Source organism: Stegodyphus dumicola, chromosome X1, assembly GCF_044657685.1.
Source record: "Stegodyphus dumicola isolate Sdum_Otavi_A_Nest chromosome X1, ASM4465768v1".
NCBI classification, from domain to species: domain Eukaryota; kingdom Metazoa; phylum Arthropoda; class Arachnida; order Araneae; family Eresidae; genus Stegodyphus; species Stegodyphus dumicola.
The window spans coordinates 197300928-197323455 of NC_140780.1; the positions used below are offsets into that span (position 1 = coordinate 197300928).

Below are 22528 nucleotides of genomic sequence, written 5' to 3' on the forward strand. Positions count from 1 at the left end.
TGTCTTTTGGCTTGCTGTATTAAAGCTGGGCTCGAACCCGGGCAGCGAGACAATATGTTCTTTCCCTGAGTGAAATATTGCTATAATTTCATTAAAGTGACATAATATTTCAGGATAATTTCTTGTACATTGGACTAAGCGTTCCTCTTCCATGGATAGTAAAGAACTTAAAAATAGAAACGGTTCTTACGTTAAAATTCTGACTGAAATATTTCTTTTATGGTTAATGACTTTTGTTTCCAAGATGTTCTTCGAAATCTGTTTTTAGAATGGTGTTTTTGAGCCTTTTCTTCTGTTGCGATATCGCCAAATTCCACATCAGTTGGGTTCTGCTTCATATTTATTATCAGAATTACAGCAACAGAAATGGAAGTGCAACGTCGACTAAAACTTTGACAGACCCTACTGATACTAGAATACTTATATTATAAACAAAGTTTAAATCACTGACCTGAGTAAGTTCAGAAACAACTCATAGTATATACGTATATATTGATGTACGTAAATTTTCAAATGACGATTTTAAAAATATACAAATCTGCCTTTACCTTACAGTTCGTATGATTGAATGGATCTCTATCAAATTTAAATTACGTTTCCAAAGGTCTGGTTGACTGCGCGAACTTCGGTAGAATCCTTACAATAAATTTAGAGCCTTGCCTTTCATTAAAGACGTAACTATTTTTTTCTGAATCTTATCAATTAACAATTCCCCCTTTTTTTACAGATCTGGAGAATTTACTGAAGCAGGAAGATCTTAATCACAGAAGAAACAAGACCAGAAGGAAAACAGCGTAAGCACATTGACCAAAGAAAAAGTAAAATTTCTTTTGGTTACAAGAAAGGTTTGACATAAAAGAAAATTTAACTATATAATTAAATGTTTTCTTATATGTTAAATTAAAATAAATATTTCAAACTCTGTAAATAAATTAATATTTCATTCATTTAGCATGAAAAAAATCCAAACAAATTATTATGTATTAAAAACTGTAGCCAGAGCAAAATAGTCGAAAAAAGTACAGATAAGACTAAAATTGAAACAGCTTTATAATTCTAAAATTAAAATCCAAAGCAATACTCTTCCACCACTTAACTCATAAAGTAGAGGAAGAAGTGCACCTATTTTAAACTCAAAAGAAAACAAAAATTCAGTTCTATGTATATATACATAATGTTGGTTTTACCCCCCTCAAAAACAAACAAACAAAAAAAAAAAAAAAACACCACTATGCATTAAGAGGGAGACTGGCGGATTTCTTCGAAATCCTTAGCATTTTTTTAATAAAACTAATGTCAATCTAAAGCTGACTTTTGTTTAAATTTAAATCGCACAGTAAATATTCAGCGGTTAATGATTGGTTTTTGAATTTAAATCCCACAGTAAGTGTTCAACAATTAAAATTCAAGCTATTACTTTTCAAAATAATAAAATTTCCTTAATTTATTCACAGGATCGCTAGTTTCACGCGGCCGATCGATGACAACATGTAATTTTTTACCTAATGGGCAAGCTAAGGAATTTGAAACTGTTTTCATAAAATTTTCAAATATCACATCGGTGTCAGGATTAAGACCAAAAGCCATTACATAGATACTCCCAAGAACACTAAGATTGCCTTGGGCTCTGCCTCTGGGGGAGGGGTTGAGATTACTGCGTAAACATGAAAATAACGCCTCTCTGACTGCATGCAAGATACGCATTTTCAGCCAGAAATATGACACAGACTCCTTTTCTCTTATTCGTTGTTCTTCAGCGCAAACCCTCTTATTTATTTACCCTACACAACTATTCAGGATGGAGAAAAAAAAGCATCACCTTCTAAGCGGCACAGAAGAGATATAAGGGTTCAAGTCCAAAGGCAAGACAGAAAGTTGGTTGAAGGCGGAATGAATGCCTAAGAGAATCGCATGTGTTCCCGGAAATTAAAGGGATCAATGAGGTATCATCTAATGGAGGCAATGAACGAAAGAGAACGAAGAAGATAAGGAAAAGTCTAAGAATGAAATGAAGGAAAGATGGAGCGAAGGAAAGCAATCGATGAGGTCGTAAATATGAGGGCGATCGGAAGCTTTCCCATTACGTGGATTGTTTTTCCTAGGGTTTCGGTCAAAATGAGTAGCATTAACTGCAACACGAGGAGGGAAGGAACGCAAGAAAACACTCCCCTGAACAAACTCGGTACTGGGGGTTGCGCGACAATTGCTTTGCTGTTAACGGCTGCACTACACATGGTTTGATCTCATGGTCTCCGTCTGAAATGACACATTTGTTTGCACTTAGGACCACAAGCACACTTTTCTTGTAATAATTCAAGGACTTCTCCCTCTCGGTAGTTTTGCTCACATTATTTCCAGCTATGCATTGTTTTCCTATTTCGACATTAAAGAAAGTTGCAGTAAATTATCTTTTTGAAAAATTAAAGCACTTGTGCGAGTATTTTTTTTAAGCACTAGTATGTACAAACTTAGGTGAGTACTTTGAAAGTAACTTTTAAACAAGCGTTCTAAAGAGGACTGTCTGACTTCAACTATAATTTATGTTCTTACTCGTAGTTTCAGTATCTTTGCTACCCATAATATATCAGCGCAAATCTTTCTCATTATCTAATAAGAACTTGCTCTTCGACAAGAACTTTATATTATACATGCACTATACATGCACTCTATATAACACTCTATCTATGTACTATACATGCACTCTAATATTCACCTACCAAAGCGGGTAAATGGTACTTTCTTGCAACTATTATTTGAATGTCAACTTGCAACTATTACTTGTCAACAACTCTCAAATCTTGACGTGACACATTTCTTCCGTACTGTGAAAGCCAAAAGGGGGGAGGGGGATAGAAATAAAACTGGGATACAAAATTATAACTGATTAGATGTTGATGGAAGATTCGAAGAAATATGTAATCTAAATTTTGAGGGGAGAAAAACAACTTAAAATTTACATTTAGGGAAATCAAGTGGACCGATTTGATATTTACCATCCTGTATCGAGGCTCCTACTATTTCTAAGCAACTGATACCATCTAAAGTATTTTAGCTAGGGATAACCGTTTTAGAAGAACTTGAAGGAGTGCAAACACGTTTACAATTTAAGCACGAGATAACAATGATTTTAAGGGTGTTTCATTGCTGTGCATTTCTTAATCCAATAATAGCACACATTAAAGCAAGTTATGTAAGCACAAAGATTCCACTTTCATATATCCATTCTTTTTCATACCCTATTGTGCATTTAGATACTATCTCAATGGAAATTTAATATTCGTAAAAAAATTACCAATGATTAATGCCTAAATTAATTAATTCATTTTGAAAGCGATCCATTTGATAGAATGATTGATTACTGAAAACATTAACAAATTTGTTCAATTTTCTAAATATTTAATGACATTTTTCCCTTTCAGAAATCAAACATCGATTATGGAGTAACTTTTGTTGGCCGTAACTCCATCGACGAACAAGAAAAGATATTTACGGCCCAGATCCCCAATAAGGTAAGCTCGGGAGATTCTGGGAAAGGAAGAAAAAAAAGAAAGATGGAAAAAGGGAGGGAAGGACTAAAGTTGGCGTTTTCTCTTTTGAACTACATTAGGCCGCCCAAGAATTGTGTTATTTTTTCCTACTCTATCCTTTCTGCTCTCGATTGGTAACATCGGCTGATGCATGACTCAAGAAAGAGACCTCGGTGGTCATATCTCGTGGTTCTCGCCGGTTTCTTTATCTTTTTTCAGTACAGAGGTGAAGTCACAATTCTTAGTTCTTTCCTTCAATTGACATTAGCGGAACATTCAGTTATCGTTGTTTATGCTCCGGAACGTGATCAATGACATGCGCAGTAACTTTACGTTATCCAAAAAAAATTTATATATAGGTTTACAAGAAAAACTTTCACGGCTGATGCAGAATTCACATGAAGGATACCACAGAATGCAATCGTAAGACATTTAATAAAAAAGAATTCATTCAAATATCAGGAAAATTTTATATAAGGAAGTAACCTTTGATCATCAGTCCACAGTATGCACGTGATTTCGAATGCTCATTTCATAAAAATATTAGCATGATACGCAAAAGTAATGGTTTAAATGACTCGCACAATAGCTGATATTTTTAGTATTCTATGAAAAAGGATCGACTGATTTAAATAATTTACTGCATAAGAATCAGAAATGTCAGGAAATTATAAGCTATTGTACATTTTCATTAACTTAACTTTAAACTTCAACTTATGACAAAAAATTTTATTATATCACGAACTGCATCATTAGAATAAACCCTAGAAATTAAATTTTAAGTGTTGAAGCCTAATTTTAGATAATATCGCAAATGTGTATATAGGTGAAATTTTAAACAGAACTTTACATATTCGCTAAATTTAAGAAAGGCGCATGTGATATCAGACTACCAATGTTCTTGTTATTAAGAAAATTCATTAAATCAAATAAGAAAAACATATCCGAAATGTTAACACTAATAAATAAGTCGGAGTTACGTACGTGTACGAGCTTGATATGCAGTTACGAATTCTACAGTAAAGATAATTAGTTGCTTAAGCACCATATCTTGAGGCAGAAGTAAGTAAAAATACTTTTACTGTATGACTAAATTAAGTGAGAAATTATTATAACATATTTTTTATTTTTCTTCTTAACATTTTAATTAACATAAATTTATTTTTCTTCACGATAAAAAGCACATTTTTAAAGAACTGATTGCTAAAATAATGGATTTTCGTGTATACAGTATTAGATAACACCAAAATTGATACTGCAGGCAAATATATCTAAACACTGCATGTACCAAAAGTTCAGGAGGTGCAAAGCTTTTGACATATCATTTTATACATATTTTACAGTTACTTGACCTCCGATGACATTTCGGATTTAGCGTTGACCCTGAATGGGCAGGCTGAAACTAGAAGTCTTCTTGTTCACCTATCGAGACAGCCCAAAATGCCATGATTTTCAAAAAAGACCTCTTTCGAGAAAGCCTGAAATGAGTCATAACCTTAAAATTTAAACTCATACATTTCTCACGCAGAAATAAACACTGATTGTTTAAGATCTATCTGATAGCTTTTAAATTTTACTGAGATTTTTATTACCGTGTTTTGAATTTTACATCACAAATATGAGCTTGCTTGTTAAGTTATACATTCATTAAATTACATTTTAACAGCGTATTATAAAATATCTGATATTTCTTATAATTATTTTTCTTAGGATTAAGATCCAGATTATGTCAAAGGGTTTAGAGTGCACAGAGTAAATTATTTTATCCACTTATCCATGAACATTTATTACACAGTGGAGCTTCTCTTACCCTTCAAATAAGTTAACATTCCGGATATTCAAGTATTCTTATTGTAGAGACATTAGGTTATTTCGAAGCAGGAGACATGAAATTGCCCTCATAAATGAAATTCGAGAGGTCTGAGGACTCGAACCTCAGACCTCTCGAATATGAGAATTAGGGGACCCAGTCGCCAAATCTTGGTGGTGGAGAATCATCATCCGCCACCTTTTTTTTTAGTTCGGGCGCCACTGTAGAGACATTAGCATTATTTCGAAGCAAGAAACATGAAAAATGAACAATGCCCTCGCAATTGTTGAACAATGCCCTCGCAAATGAACAATGCACTCGAACCTCGGACCTCTCGAATACGCGCGGAGTGTGCTGACCATTACGCTACGAAAGCATGCTAAGAAGACGGAAGAAATACCTTATATTATATTATTTGGCCCTCTGTGCAATGCTGAAGAAAAGCGTTTGTTAAGGCGACATTACGGCATTTAATTCCCGTTAAAATTAACATAAATCAGTCTATCTTTCAACGAATTTTCTTTTGCTCAACACTTTTCCGAGAGCAGCAGGTGGTTGGCAATAATTTATAACTGATTCCGAATACAAGCAGTCTCTAAAAATTGATAACGATCTTGTTAATACGGTTATAATAAGCAAAGAAGAAATTTTAAGCACGGGCTTGGTTAGTGTGCAAGCACTTGTGAAAAGAAAATACGTAATCTTTCATAGCCTAAGGAAAATCCGAAAAACGAACTTGACATTTTGAGAAAGGTACGGATAAAATTCGGCAATTTTTTTTTTGGGGGGGGAGGGTACCTGCAATAAGAAAACACACAAACTGCTATCTTGCAAACGTCTTCCATCAGTGTTGAATCGCGATGTTATTTAATGGAAACAAAAATATTAAAACCTCTTTTATGAAAGTAAGAAATAATTAACAAATTACGTAGGATGTTTCCAAAGTCTTGACATGTTTATTCTGTGCAGAACTGTTTATTTCGATTCAGTTGTTTGACTGAAACAGGTGCATTTTTGAAACACTGTTTTTACAGCCATGGAAGATAGGAAACGAAGAGCAGTCAGTTTCTTTTTGAGGAAAGACAGTGTGAAAATTTCAGAAGTTGTTCAACGTCTGCAAGGAGTTTTCTGTTCCTGCATTTGAAAGAACATTCACGGGGTGTCCGATTTGAGAGTTAACCATGCCACAGATAAGTGAAATGAGAAGACACCGAAAACTTCTTCGAAGACGGCTTAAGAAAAGTAGCCTTTCTTTGGAACAAGTATACTTAATTAAATAGGGATCTTATTGAGAACCTGTATTGTAATATTGATGAAAATTACAGAAATAAAAAATATACCTAGATTTTAGAACTCTGGAAACATCCCACGTATATTTCTATTCTTTTGAAATTTAAAGCAAAGAATATTTTCGGCATATATCGCTTGCTCCACTATTTATCCAGATTTCACTGCATTTTAATTGTGCCAGTTAAAGATATTTCCCCTGTCAGCCATCGCAGCTCGTTTGAATATGTCGATGGATGAAATTTTAGCAGTATAAGCATTGCAGTTGAAATTGCTATTTTACTGCTTACCGGTTTAAAATTATTATTTAAGTTATGGATTCTTGTAACAAGAAAGTTTACATAAAAATATATTGAACTTACTCTTATCCTGTATCCTCTATTTTAGATTCTAAATATGTGATTGAGAAAAGCCGTACTTACAGAATAGCCTGAAATTGGCCAAGAGGAGGATTAACAGGACACATTAAAACTAAGTACTTACATTAACGGCTGTTTGTATCCTGCTAGGGAATTGTTATTATGGAGTAAGTACTTACTTATTTTATCAAAATATTACCTCTTTTTCACATATCTTGCATTTTAAAGTGGCTTACAGTTCTTAATTAGTTTTCATTATCCCGTGATAAGATAAAATTAGTGCAATTTCACTTAAAAAATATTGTATATTTTAACTTAAAATTAACAATATAACGAATGATTTGCTAAAGCGATCATGCTGTTATGGAATTTTATCCTCAACATAGTGAATATATCTGAATGCAGTTTTTGATAATTTAAATTATCTGTTTAAGTCGTTTTAGTTTAGGTTGGTTTTTCAGTTTTACAATCTAATGTCAGTAATGCAAAAAGTACTATCGCTGTTATGCTATTATTTTGAACTGGCAAAAAGAAAAACGACTTTGAAACACAAAAAAGTGAGCTTCATTATTTCAACTCATATTTTAAGAAAACTAATATAACTGTAAGGACAGTCTTTAATACCAGTCTATAATCTATGAAGAAAGGGGGGAAAATAAAATTAGAGCAAAAAATTTAATCTTTAAGAACTTTTTAATCGGTTCGAAAATACTGCAATTATATAGATAGATTTAAACAAGTTGTCTCAATTTATTGAATATAGTTTTGTTTGAAACATCGTTCCAATGAGGAAAGAAATTTACACATAGTTTTGATAGATTTTATAACCCCATCAAAAAAATGTCGATTTTGAAAAAAAAATAGGAGTTAGCAAAATTCTCCAATAATACTAAAAGTCTTAGAATTTGACATTTTTTTCTCATTTTCTTGAAGTAAATATTTACAGTTCCGATATTATTCCTGATAAAATACCATGCGTTTGTTTCTAGAGGGAAGAAGACAGATAAGTGAATATACCCGAAAACAGAATGAGTTTTGTCATTTTTTAAAAGCTTTTCTATATTTCAGAAAATCAGAATCACAAATCTGCTGCGCCCTCTGTTGGCGATTAAGGTAACCGCATGTTCATAAACACGAATTTTCGTGACGTAAGAAGAGAAGTACTTGTTTGGAAAATTATGGGCTTTACGGTAGAAACTTATTCTTCGTAAATCATTAACGAACAAACATTAGAGGTGTTAGTAAATATGGTTTCACGTGCGATATCTGATACTGAATTTTAAGCAGTCTAATGAAAATACTGGTTTAGAAATCACTCTTATACACTTATTTACGTTTTTAAAACTGATAAGCGTTGCAATGGCATACGTATAAATATTAAAAAATAGTAAAATTAAAATAAAATTAATAATACCATTAAAATAGTTAATGCTCTTATTAATAATTTTTTCAACGCCTAGAAATGTCTTGAAATTATCAAAGCAGCAAAATACGATAACAGTTTGAGGTTGATTTCCTATTAAAAGATAAACAAATTTTAAGGAACAAAAGTCAATTAAAACCAAGTCAAAACTTTTTTTTTATCCTAATGTTAAGTATGTCTAATGTCTTTTAACGGAATGTCAAATAAAAAATAACCCTTTTAGAATCAATTTCTTCTTCATACATGAATACAACTTTTCTGTGGTGTAGAGTGTATTCTCGTTTTATATAGTATTAGTTTGATGAAATCTTAAACTTCCTCTCATCTTTCTTCTTTTTAACTTAAGTGTAGTTTCTCATAATATAAAGCGAGTCACTTCTTTTTAATAGGATGGATCAATTAAAAAAAAAAATCCTATTGGGGTACCTATATATCTCAAAAACCAGGGATTTGCTAGGACATATGACCCATTGACAGTAAAAAGGTTAATAAGCAAATGATACAAAACAATTTTTAAAATAAAATTCATGGAATTAGGAATATAATAACATTTAATCTAGAATCGCAGAATTAACATAATTAAAAAAAATTCTAATTTAAAACTTTATCCGGCATTTCCTTGGATCTGCCTTTAGGCAGATCCAAGGAAATGCCGGATAAAGTTTTAAAATATACACCACAGATTTTTTAAAATATACACATTCCACCGCATTCTTCGGTTCCCTTCCTTAGCTTTTTCATACTTGAAAGTACTGATTAGATAACTACTCGAAAGACAAAATTCGAGAAAATGATGCATTATGGGAGGATTTTGCATTGTGCACCAGATAATATTTAGTTACATGCCATGGAGGGGATGATCTATGAAAAATTTACAGAGATGTATATAAGAAAGAATACTAATGAATTCAGAAAACTGCATTGCACTTCTACCTTACATTTGTATTTATGAATATATAATATTAATCCTAGTTTTCAAGATGTAAGACATTTATCGTACTTTCCTCTGATCTTATAGCGTGAGCACTTGATACATAAAATAACGGAACATTTCTATTTTCTGCTTATTTTTCAAAGTATCCTTTTCGTTTAACGCAAAACTACCTTCTTTATCACGAAAAATATGATTTAGTAATTTTATAAACTGAAATTGGTTGAATGCTGTTCAAGACATACACTGTTTAAAAGCTTTCAAGTACTTCTGCCATTTTAACTTCGTGGAATTAAACACTGTCTGATAAGAGAAAAACAAGACAATTAGAATGTAATCTTCCACGCGGTAGCATTATATTGGATTGGTGGATACATTAAATTGCAATTTTACAGTAACCGACTGCAATCTTAAAATTATAACAAAGTACTTGGAAACAGCTTCATCAGTTTTCCCCAAACACTACAATTAAATACGTCTTCTCCAAATCCAAAAGAAAGTAAATTAATGTGTTGTAAAAGGCAAAGGGAGGAAAAAAACGTTCGGTTGACATGGATGGCGTTTTTTTCACTCGCTGCATTCGTCTTTTTTTATTTGTATGGCCTTTTCTGCACTTACTACATTATTTTTTTTTTATTTGCACGGTCTTTTCTTCATTTACTAATCTTTATTTATTTCTTTTTATTTTACGACCTCTTCTTCACTTATTATTATTTCTTTGTTTACTTAATACTTTTTTTTAATTTAATATCTTAAGTTGACGCAGAGAAACCGGATTAAAAAACAAATAGGTTGAATAAATTCAGATGTTTTCTTGAATTTTCTTGAATTTGAAGATCGTTTGGGACAGAAATATAACTTTCTGGTAAAAGACAGCTTTCCTAAATGTTTTTTCTTAAAATGTTTTCTTAAAAATGACGTTTCAGAACTTAATATTATTCAAATGCCAGAAATTACCATATCCTGAAAATATGACTTGCAAAGAAATTTTCAAATGTCTAATTAGTTTTAAAAATGATCTAATATATATCCAATAATTTAGAATATATATATATATATATATATATATATATATATATATATTCTAAATTATTCTTTCTCAGTCAACACCTTATCAGCAGTAGAGTCAAACAATTAATTTGATTTATTATCCGTAAGTTTATTTATCTATACTTAAGTTCTTATTTAATTTGCACATATATTTTTCAATTTTCATTTTTAAAAATAAATGCTTCAGTGTAATTAATATTATATTATAAAGACTGTAGGAAACAAATACAAAAAACTTCCAGTATATGCAGTGAATTTAAGAATACAAATATCATACATTGATTTTTTTTGTTGTTTTGTTTTTGAATTTTGCTTAAACGATTCATAAATTTTTTTATGAATTATGGGGTTAACATTAAATATAGTTTTGATAATGAAAATGTGTACAGTGATTTCAATACGTGAAATTAAAGATTTAACCAGGCATCTGTCATCAGTCAGCACCCACATATGACTCAGCTATTTTCTACAACAAAACTAAGAATAAACATTTTAAAGTTCAGATACTCTTCCATATTTGCTTTTTCTTCTTCCCCCTCTCACCAGCTGAAAAATTTCAACTAAGCGAATATCTAATTTACTTAACAATCGCGTGCGATTGCAGTTTAATAATATATTGCACTATATATTTAAGAAGAAAAACGTACGGTGAATAGCGCAGAAATGATTGCAGCATTACTAATTAAAACCTTCTGATATTATTATTGTACTAAAATCAGATGCACTTAGAAGTCCTCCAAATTTACTTTAGAAATTATAAAAAAAGACTATGCACAAAGAAGAAGAATTTCATTTTAAATCATTACAGAAAGATTAAACCGATTTAACTCTCTTTTTTGCATCATGTAACAACAATGCGAAAGCACTGAAAGAGGAACAAAGGCATATAAAACGTAAAACTTTTAATAAGGGCTGAATTAGTAAGGGTAAAACATGTGAAATTCATTTACTTAAGTGGACAGAAGCTTTGCTGAAGGATTTAGATTAACCTCATAATAATACTAAGCAGACAACAGGACCTTTATTTTGGACTAATACTTCACAAGAATTTGAGGGAAAGGACTGCCCGATATCCCTTACTCCTTTAATAACGTAACTATTAAAAATCTTTGCATCAGAAATAATTTTGAATTTAAGTCCGTCACGCTTCACAAGAAAGGTTGATGAAACACGGTCTCTAGCATTTATCAGTTGGGCTACAAATGGTTCGAATCCCGCGAACAGGCTGGTTGCATGAGTGTTTTCGTGGTTCTTCCCATGTGTAACGTGTATATGAGCCAGTTTCATTTAGAAAGTCCTCGACGAAGGCATCCGTCTCCTTAGGCAGATAGCCCTCGAAGCTTTGTCGTAATTATTTAAACCAAACCAAACCAACCTTAAATACACAGTCGACACCCGCAGCTTGATTTCCACATGTCTTTTCGATTATTTCTCTATACTCATTCATACTGACAAAATAGCAACTTTCTCGAGTGCTTTTTCCTCTCTCGGTGACCATTAGACGACGCGGATAAACTGTTGACATTAATTATACATTAAAAAGCTGATTTTAATCACACCGTACAATTAATTCATTGATGTCGGCTACAGCATACAGATCTATGAAAAAGCACAATCAATTATTTCAAAACCGAATGTGTTTCATGTTTCTAGTAAAACTCACATAATGAAATTTGTTGCCAGAAATATTCACTTTCCTTAAAATCATAGCTAATAATAGGTCTAATGAATAAAATATCTTACTTATTTCCATTATAAGGAATAAAACCAGAACAATCTTATTCTCCTATAATTTATTTATTATCACCTGCGACAAATAGCAAAAAATATTACACTTATCACCGGTTTAAAAAAATCCATTAAACATATTTACTTTGATGAGTAACCATATATATTGGTGAAATACATTTTTCTTAGGGCACATTTTGTCAAGGAAAGTAGTATGATTTCTCCATGCACAGTTGGGACAAGGAACTTGCCTCAGGTGAGCGGCTGGAAGGAGCGCCTGAGATTTTATAAATAGATTAAATTTTTATAAATACAGATTTTATAAATACATTAAAGATAGAGATTTTATAAATACATTAAAAAATATGACAGTTAACTAACTATCAGTTTTGAAACGCACCAAGAAGCACTGTTTTAAAATAAAAAATTTTAATTTTAAAATAAATGGGTGCTATCTTCTTAAGCACTGGCGCAACTCTCGTGATTTCTTTAATTATTTAACCAAATCAAATGATTAAAATGGAACAAAAATCATTACCACATATTGTTATTACACATATTATTTTCGACTTATTATTATTACTTAATATTTATACAAAGTTAAACTTAATAAGTTATCGAATGGTAAATCATTACAGTAAGTTGATCATTCAAAAAAAAAATGCAATGATAAATCACTATAAGACGGCCAAATTACCAACCAAATACCTTCAACCAAATTACTTTAAACCTTTATATGTTTTCGTGGAATTTAACGCTGCAAGAAAAAATGAAAAGATTGCAAGAAAAAATTTTAAATACACATAAAGCTGCATGTTTTATCGAGGGATAAACCTAATATCGAATGCCGACGAATGGTTTGGCTGCGGGATGTGTTTCCCCCCCCTTTGTTGTTATTGTTTGTTTGTTTTTGTTTTTCCTATGTGAAATGTAAATACCAGCCTATTTCCCTTCTAAAACCCTCTACGACGGCACCCTCTCCTTAGGCAAACAGCGAACGTTAGTTTAGTATAGACTATCCTTTTTCTCGGAAAGAGAGAAAATATTCTTGAGAAATGTGAAAATTGACCTTCAAAGATGAATATAAAGAATAGGTATAAAAGTTAAAAAGAAAGGGTTAAGAAATCAGACAGCCGACTGAAAAGGAAACTAATTTTTCAGAAAAAATATTTTTCTGTAATAGAAGTGAAAGAAATGATAGATACTTTAACATCACTACTAAAATGAAGATAAAAAAAAAATTATTACCAACAGCTTCCGATTTCCAGTTTCTAACTAGTAAAAAATTAATGCCATTGGATTTATATATTTTGAAATGGCGTTGAATTACGTTGAAAGTTACTTAAAATAATAATAAAGAAAATTTTGATGACCTAAAAAATTTTCAAATGACACTATTTTTTTCTACAGAAATAAATAATCAAGTAAGTTTATAAAAAGTTATTGTCGATTTTATGTCGTTAAGATAATTAAATACAAAAATAATAACGAAAGAATGAATCCAAAAATAGCCTCAATATAAACGCCATACTTTTCACATTATTTCAGTATCATTTGTTATTTATTAAAAAGGAACTTTTTAATGTTTTCATTTAAAAATTATAAATTATTGTACGCATTGTTTTTTTGAAATAATAAAGTTATGACTACAGTTATGGTAGGATTTCGTATAATTACTTTGTTTAATATGAAAGCAATGAGACGCAGTTAATTTGACTGTATATAAGGGGAGTGTTTACGTTTTTACCTCAGGCGAAAAAATTAGTAGATGCGGATCTGCCTACATGCATCTGTAAAAGGTTGAGTTAGGTTATTTGATTTTAACAAAGAGCACGACAGCTAGCTGACAGGGAAGGGATATCTTTGTGGAGGATTTTGTAAGGGAAAATGTCTCCTATACACATCAGGATAAGCATAAACACACACTACATATTGGGGAAAACACGAAAAATTGGCATGAACTTAGCCCGCCCGCGTACGGGCTCAGACTACCAGGGCTGCACATGAAAGCTATGAAGAAAGCCATTAAGAAGAATTAAGAAAGCTATTAAGAAGCTTAGAAAAGCTATGAAGGAATATCTAAGATTTCTAGGTTGTCGTAGACACCATAAAATGCTCATATGTAGTTTTCCTGTATTCCATTTGAAATAATTTCGAAACTGGAATAAAATAATGCTAAAGAAATTATAATAAATAATATTATTCTATTATTATCATTCCAATTCTCAAATATATTGCGGTTCGACAAGACATTGATTTTTTTATGCTTTGCTCAACTAACCTAGCGAGTTAAAAACAATGCGTGTACTTCTTAATAATTTGCATCTTAATTTTATTTTCTAATAATATTTCTAGCTGCTTTTATATGCATAACACGCTGAGTGCGAGTGATTTATAACATATTAAATTTATTTTTTATAAATACCTCCATCGTTATAGTTATTAGTATTTGGTGGTAGAATACGCTTTTTGCGATAACAACCAAATTTTCTTTATTTATTTCCCGTTTGCTTTATATTTTATGACTTTCACAACATTTAATTTTGCGTCCCCTCTTAATTTTTTTAAGCAAGTGCCTCACTCGCCCTTCCCTCGGCGAGTTAATTTTATTTCGCTTGCACTTGTTTTCTGCCAAGTACTCAAAAAATAAAATATAATGTAAAGATGATGCATGTTAATGCATAGCCAAGAAATTATATATAGTTTACGGAAAATTCAGTAATGGTTTTCATAATTATGAACGCTTTATAGTTATCCCTTTGAGTATAACTTACTAGCAAGTAATAACTTTGAATTTAAAAATGATATGAATTACACTTTTATGATTTAAAATTTAAAAATACTACATTAATGCATTTCTTAGCCAGGTTCATTCTCGTTAAGAATGGTAACATTATATCTTAACCAAACTTTCCGTATAAATTATTCTAAGTGACTGACAACATATCATGATACTACAATAGAATTAAGTGTATTGTCATATACACTGGAATTAAAAATAATTAAAAAAATAGAATTCTTATTCATTTAACAGGTTTCTCATCGAATTCCAAAAACTTAATAAATGGATAGTAATTATTTTTACTAGTAGTTTAATTTAAAAAGAAAAAAAAGAAGTAGAAAAAAGTACTCATTTAGACGGAAGTTTTAACATATTTTAAGCAGTTCGTTAAAAGCCATAAAGTGTTAAATAGTTATCATAATAGTAAGCCTTTCTTTAGCTATAAAAGCTTTCAGCAAGGGGAAAAAATCCCATTAAGCATCATAAACCGATTTTAAAATGATAGAAGCCTGCATAATAATTTGAGAGGGAGAAAGTTGGAAATTACTAACATACTTATTAAGCTGCTTCTAAAACCTGAATATGTTTTCAATTAAACAAAATTTAAATCAATGAATGAATTTTACAATAAATAATGCAAATAAAATATTTAAAAATGCAAAAATGTATCTTTCTGAAGAAAATATATTTGTTATGCAAAATCTAAATGTCAGACTATAATTATTGATACACAAATTAATTAAATTCACAATTTTCATTAAAAAATTTATTGATTTATATATTATAGAACATGAAAAATAGATTTTTATTATTACCAGGTCCAAAGGAATGGGTTAATACCATGTTAATATGAGTTGAATGTAATGAATGAACGGGACAGCATCTAGGATATAACTATGTTCATTTTCTTTCTTTCTTTCTTTTTTTTTTTTTAAGGAAGAATCATCTTACTACTAAAATGTAATTAGAATTACAATTTATAATCGTGGAAAAGTATAACTATAAACAGTTTCAGGTAAGCTCTCATTATTAAATCTGCAATTCACACAATAAAAAATTTTATGGAAGTACGGAACAAAAGATTTCTGCCATCCGTACTGCCCATCTCCAACACCTATTTTTCCGTTTAACGTATAAGATTAGCGTATCAGCCAATAGCGGCAACAAATGTTCTTCACTGTGGTTTAACAGCCAATAAAAACACTCAAGCTGCCATTAGCGTCATGCCTTGGGCGTCCCTTGAGTTACGATAGGACAACGCTGCCGATTTTAATAAATCATTATGCTGTTTTGTTTAAGCGGGAACACTGTAAAGCTATTAGAAGTTTATGAATATTTATCCCTTCGGGTTATTCTTGAGATATAATTTTCGCGCATTATCTCATTTAAATGAATAGATTTCGTCCGATTGTTGTTTCTTCGTTTTAAACGACATAGACAAGCTAATTATTTGCTAAGTTATGTGTCAACATAGTAAGTAGGTGCTCATACATTAGTCAACAAAAAGCAAAGTAAAATAACATGTGGAATGAAAAGAAAAGTAATTTTCTGGACTCTTAATGGCAATTAAAATTAAATATATGTATAATAAACTTTAAAACATTGTCAGACCTCTAAAAATTTACGCTATTTCGATATGTATTAAAATATTGTAATATTACATTAACTAAAGTCTATGGTTTTTATAAAAATCAATAATTAATTTTTTAGCTTGCATATATTTACCCAGCATTCATTTCTGCAGATTCATTACTGTAACACACAAATAAGAGTTCGGTTAATGAAAAAAAACCGCTACCGTATTACTTACATTCTGCTATTGTAGATAAAAAAATTTAATTTTATTTACGTAAATATCTCAATTCATTTTAGAACAGTTTTTTTTTTTTTTTTTACATATGATATATTTATCAATTAAAAAAAAGATTTGCGATTAGTAATGAATATGTTGCGAAAATAGTAATTTTTCCTGCAATAATAAATAAGTATTTGACAAAGAAATAATTTACGTGCAATCATACATATATTTAATACTTGTAAAACAAAAAATGTGAATGCAGATCAGCAGGATTTATTTAATACGGCAAAGGTATAGGTGTTTAAATTGATACAAGAATATAATTATGCTCCTTTTTAAATTCTCAGCGCAGCGACGTAGGTAGATAATATCCATAGACACCATGTGATTTAATTGCAAAAACTGAGTTTTTCACCTAGCCTTTTTCGTGATCAAAATAAAGAAATGTTTTCCGAGTCACTTTTATACATTCTCTTTAAAATTCTGAATAGCGAAGGACATATGCATGGTTATAAAAGCACAGTGATATAAATCCTGAAAATACAGACCGTAGAATTTGCAATTTTTGCGAAGCTCAAAATGCATATACTGCATATATGCGTATGTCATGCAGAAAATGAGAGCAACTATAAATTTTTGGCTATTCTGAACCTTCAATTAACACTACATGCATTTACTTCTTGATAAAGGATGCACATTCAACGAATTTCATTTATGAAATACTTAAAATGCTCTCCATTTCGTTCATATGAGCTTCAAATAATTAACGCTTTGAGTAACGCAGATGAACTAAATAACCATTAAATACTCAAAAGAACTACGATATATATTTTATATTATTGAACTACGATATATATTTTATATTATATCATTAATAACTCTACGATATATATTTTGTATTATTGAAAATTATGATTCTTTGTAAAGAACAACTATTTAAGATTATTATCTAATAACTACATTTATCAGTTTCATAATTTAAGAGTTTAAGTTACGTAATTATTACAGCATATTTCTCTTTATTTTATATTTTATTTATTTATTATTTTTTAATGTTTGGTAAAATTTTTTAGTTTGGTAGCATGTGATTTTTGTTAAGATTTTATCTGATACGGATAAGGTAAAAACACTAGGATATGTATTAATCAAGGGATGTATTAGGGCCATAATCACACAAAAATTAATCAGGTAGTTTGCTGAGTCTCACGTTACAATGTTTACATTTTACTATTTTTATAGGTCGATCAAATCAACACCAAAATATATGTAACGAAATTCATTAAATTGCGCAACCATATTTGCTCTCAACGTTAAAAAAGTAGATGACATAAATATCATATTTTTAGGTTGAAGGTTAAGTTTGCTTCTCAATAAAATAAAAAAAGTTATTCACCAAGATAGTCCATAGTTGTGTATCTAGATTCAGTATTAATTTGTTAATACATTCTTCGAACTTTACGTCTCGTCTTTACGCGATTTGTGAAGAATTAAAATAATCGTAAAAAAAACCTTCCTTCTGCTGAGTGAAATCTTATGACAAACAATAGGAGGGGGGGAATGAATGCGCGATGGAAAGCTTACTCTATTTCACAGTTAAATAGTTTGACAAGGCTAGAAGATTTGTGACTAAATTATGTGTTAGTAATCAAGTAGTAAGTAAAATTCAAATTTTATTTTATTTCCAGGAATATAAAAAATCGTTTGTGTATTAAATATTCTGAATGTTCAAAGCATTACACATTTCACATGTCAATCCATCACATATATACTAAGAGTTTAGCAAATATATATATTAAAGACCCACTGTAATATTAAATGACGTTTTCGCACTGAAGAGTAATAAACATAAATTTATTACTCTCTGTTTATTACACATAAAATTTAACTTTGCATCAGTGATTTTTCTTTTACAAATGAGCATATAATTTCTATTTATATAACCAGACATACAAAAATTAAAATAAAATTTGAACTTTTTTTGGGGGGGGGTATTGCCTGCTAAACTGGAATTTCAAGACTCAACGTTCAGATAAATTTTTAAGCACTGCTCTACAAAATCAGGTTTCGGATGGATATAAAGCCCTTTTTTACTGTTCTATTTAAACGGAAAGTAAACATATTTTGGCTTGATGACTCATGCCAACGTGGGTTCGTGGCAAAGCGCTTATTGTTAGAAGCGTTTTGCCATGTAATGAATATGAGAGTTGAAAGCTAAATCGGTGTATTTGTTATTTTGTCGTTCTGGATGAGACGCAAACCTGGAACTCCCACAACATACTATGTCTACATCAGAGAAACAGAGATCTAAAACCTGTAACATAACAGGAAGAGGACAAAAAAAGAAATGTAATCGTACCAGTTCCAAGAAAGACTCTCGAAACAAGCAATCCATTGAAGAAAGATGCAGAGAAATCCGGAGGGACGCATCTACCACAGATGTTACTCTTTTAGCGGAGTTGAAAAGAAGGAGCTAACAGACTTAAGAGCGAGTTCGAAACACGAAAAAGTGTGTCACGTGAGAACGGCATCGCACCAAGTGTCATATTGCAAGAAGACATGCAAACAGACTTTCCCTTTTTCTCCTTTAGCCCTATCCGCAGGATAAACCACTCCCTAGGAGACATAAATTCTTTCTATCCATCTAATTTATGAATGTCGGCTACAGCTGCTGTAGAGGCTAGAGGATCCAATGAACGCGTTTTTGCGAGAATGAAACAGCTGTAAAAGTGTCACCACCTTCACTTTTCAAGATTGAGGAGATTGCTTTTTTACGGATCTAATGAGGAGAACTGTTTTTATTTTTAATTTCGGCACTCTTTGATTCGCGATACAGTTACGAAAACCTCACAAATATGTAATTTTTAATTAACTGATAGGAAAGAGAACCATCATTACGTTATTTACAGTATCCACTTAAGAACTTACACAGCAGAGTGAAAAGTTGATATATATTTAATGAGAGACGTTTATTGATCAGAGTTTACTATCAACAGCCAGATTAATGATAAATATATCGCTACACTTGCTAATAATAACAGTCCATTCAGTCCATAAATCTTTCACGTGTTTTCACCATATGGGAAAGATTAATTGGTTCTATCGACAGCTCTATGGCCTTAATATTATTTTTACATGCTGAACTTGATTTCGTAATTCTCAGCGTCTTTTTCGAAACATGTGTTGACTACATGATTCTTTATTAAGCTGGATAATTTGTAGTTATGTACATTTTATACTTGTGGATAAATTATTTCTTAAAGAAATATTTGATTGAACGACCAGTTTTTTAAATCTTCATTACTAAAAATATAACACTTACTCAAAAATATATATTAATAAATAGTTATTATTGCATATAACCTTCCTTTTCTCAACGCATAAATTTCAAAATTCTACTGGTAACTATTTCATTTAGTTCTCCGTGCTGAATAAAATATTTACAAATAAAGTTTTGAAGGCAATATATTGAGAAAGAAATGCTACTTTTTGTAATTACTTAACAGAATTTTGTTAAAATTATGCCTTCGCTCTCTTTCTCTCTATATATTGAATATATAATCCCTTTCGTAAAGAAACTCAAAATTGTTTATTTTAAATTATGCTCGACTGAATTTTCTTTAAAACAAATCAGCTATTTCTAAGGCGAAGAAGAGTTTTTGAGCATTAAACCGCAGTTACTTCAATTATTAGCAACATTTTTTAAATGCAGTAAATATTGTTATTAAGATAATGGCAGTGTTTCTGATAGCTCCATATGCAGATACTGGAATATTTCTTCCAAATGAATATAATCATGTACCAAGCTTCTATTCCAAAATCTCAGGCATTTTTTCTCGCATTAAATATTTTATCCCCCTTCTCTCGTGTATATATTTGTATCTTCCTGCGGAAGGGTAAGCTCCAAAACCCATCTATTTCTCGGAGACGACGCATCAGAGGCCATCATATTTTCAGTGGCAATTTATGAAAAAATAAAATCCCATACAAAACATAAAAGCCAAAGAGCCAGGCGTCCCTAAACTTGGGTCAAATCACGTCCGCCGAAAATGGAACTTGAAAATTATCCGCAAAGTCAGCCGTAACAGCATTCTCACGTACACGTCGTTCATAACCCAGCTACGTACCTCGGCAAGTCGCCTGGGGCGTAATAGAACAGGGAGGTAAGCAATCCTGAACGGCCATTCGCAGCGTCAGAACGGGGCCCTCAATAGCCTGGTACGGGGCCCTAATGTCTCAGTTGCTGATGCAACTAAGACGCTTGAGTTATGCTATCGCAACGCGAGCCAACATTAACGGCGAAAAATTACATGGAATAGGCTATGAGATACAAGGTGTGCCCATGGAATCACTCTTGCTGCTTTAGCTGCGTAGACATACATCTATTTGGATGCATGTGAATACAAGTAGTTAATAGAATTACAAGCACGTTAGAAAGAATAGACAAGTACTAAGTGCGCACTAAAGACTACCTGGGACATGTCTTTCAGATTTTAAAATTCAATTAGCTTCTAAATCGCACGACTGTTTAGTTGGTTTGTATTCGGACTGCGTTCGTTGTAACATTATGTGAATCTGCAATCGGAATTTTTCTGTATGTTCGCGCACTGCAACTAATGGCTGCTAAATTGGATCTAAATACATATATGGATTTAATACCTATATATATATATATATATATACATATAAAAACTAATTAATTTTCTAAAGACATAATCATGAAAAACTGCATACATGTACTTCAAAATGTGCAGTGAATAGGTTTACTAATAGTTTACGAAAAAATAAGAAAAAGATTCACATAACTTAATGAATTCGGAAGTGCGTTCTTTTATCAAAGCCTTTTTGCATCGGCAAATAATCGTTAATATTAGTGAAAATGATGTCCACAGCGCTAAAAAACCCAATACTAAAATAACAGAATAAAAAGTTTCTAAAATAACAGTTTTTAATTTCAATTAAAAACTGAAATTAATGGAAGTTCAAACACAATGAACACAGCAAGCACCTTTCCAGTGGCGTATGGGATTACGTGGTCTATTTTCTACAGATTGCACAATACAACTGCACACTGTTTTTAATCAAAAGGAAAATTACAGATACGACAATTTACATACATTGGCAGTATAAATATACTGTTTAGTTATTTACTTAATAACGTAACATAATGATATTATAAGATTAAAATTCGCTTTTACATTCTCAAAACCTGATAAAAGCTACGTCAAATATTGAATATAATAAACAAAATGTGATTAACGTAATTATTATTTTCTCCTCATAAGCTTCAAAAACACTACAGCTAACTAACTACCCAGATGACAACAGATATGCAAAAACTCCTACGTTTTAAGCTGAGAAGCAATACGGAAAAATTCAAAAATTCTCTTATTTTGTTAAATCCTTGTCCATTCTTGTTTAGTATTTGATTCTTTCATATTCGATTTGCTTCTTTAATTATCGGTTCTACAAAAGTTTATAAAAAAATTTTCTTGTGACAGAATGGATACTCAAGATATATACTAAAAGGATCATACATCCGTTTAATAATGGATGTTTCTGTATTTAATGAAGCGTAAAAGCCTAATATAAAACAAGAAATTTATTAAGTCAATCGAATTCTTCTCATTACTATTTTTAATACCAGCTAAGTAGCAAATACAAACACTTAACATCATAAACGAGTCCACCTAATTACAATAGTGAAAGAAGGAAGTGGTTCTATGGGCATTTCAGTTTTCTACTTAGTGGGTTGATCACAAATGGGAACAAAGATGAAATTAATTAGCCAGAGGGCAACTTATTTATGAGTTCGTTTCTAATTCTTATAATATCA

The 22528-nt window shown here is 31.1% G+C and overlaps 2 long non-coding RNA genes across 15 annotated transcripts in view; one reads left to right on the forward strand and one right to left on the reverse strand.

Annotated features, from left to right (window-relative positions):
• LOC118180835 (uncharacterized) overlaps positions 1-22528 on the reverse strand; it is a 189911-nt gene that overhangs the window by 93184 nt on the left and 74199 nt on the right. The window contains exons 1-2 of one of the 14 annotated variants that reach the window (XR_004756770.2): positions 19052-19226; positions 12261-12392 (exon numbers count right to left, since the gene is read on the reverse strand). The exons of 10 other annotated variants lie outside the window; for them this stretch is intronic. This is a non-coding gene — a long non-coding RNA (uncharacterized LOC118180835). Of the gene's footprint in view, positions 1-12260; positions 12393-19051; positions 19227-22528 lie in introns of those variants that run through there. 3 more of the 14 variants (XR_015038580.1, XR_004756754.2, XR_004756768.2) reach the window with 3 other exon arrangements.
• The window catches only part of LOC118180841 (uncharacterized), a 51755-nt gene that overhangs the window by 8911 nt on the left and 20316 nt on the right, over positions 1-22528 (forward strand). Inside the window, exons 3-5 of the long non-coding RNA XR_004756776.2 lie at positions 728-794; positions 3420-3509; positions 7012-7150. This is a non-coding gene — a long non-coding RNA (uncharacterized LOC118180841). The remainder of the gene's footprint in view (positions 1-727; positions 795-3419; positions 3510-7011; positions 7151-22528) is intronic.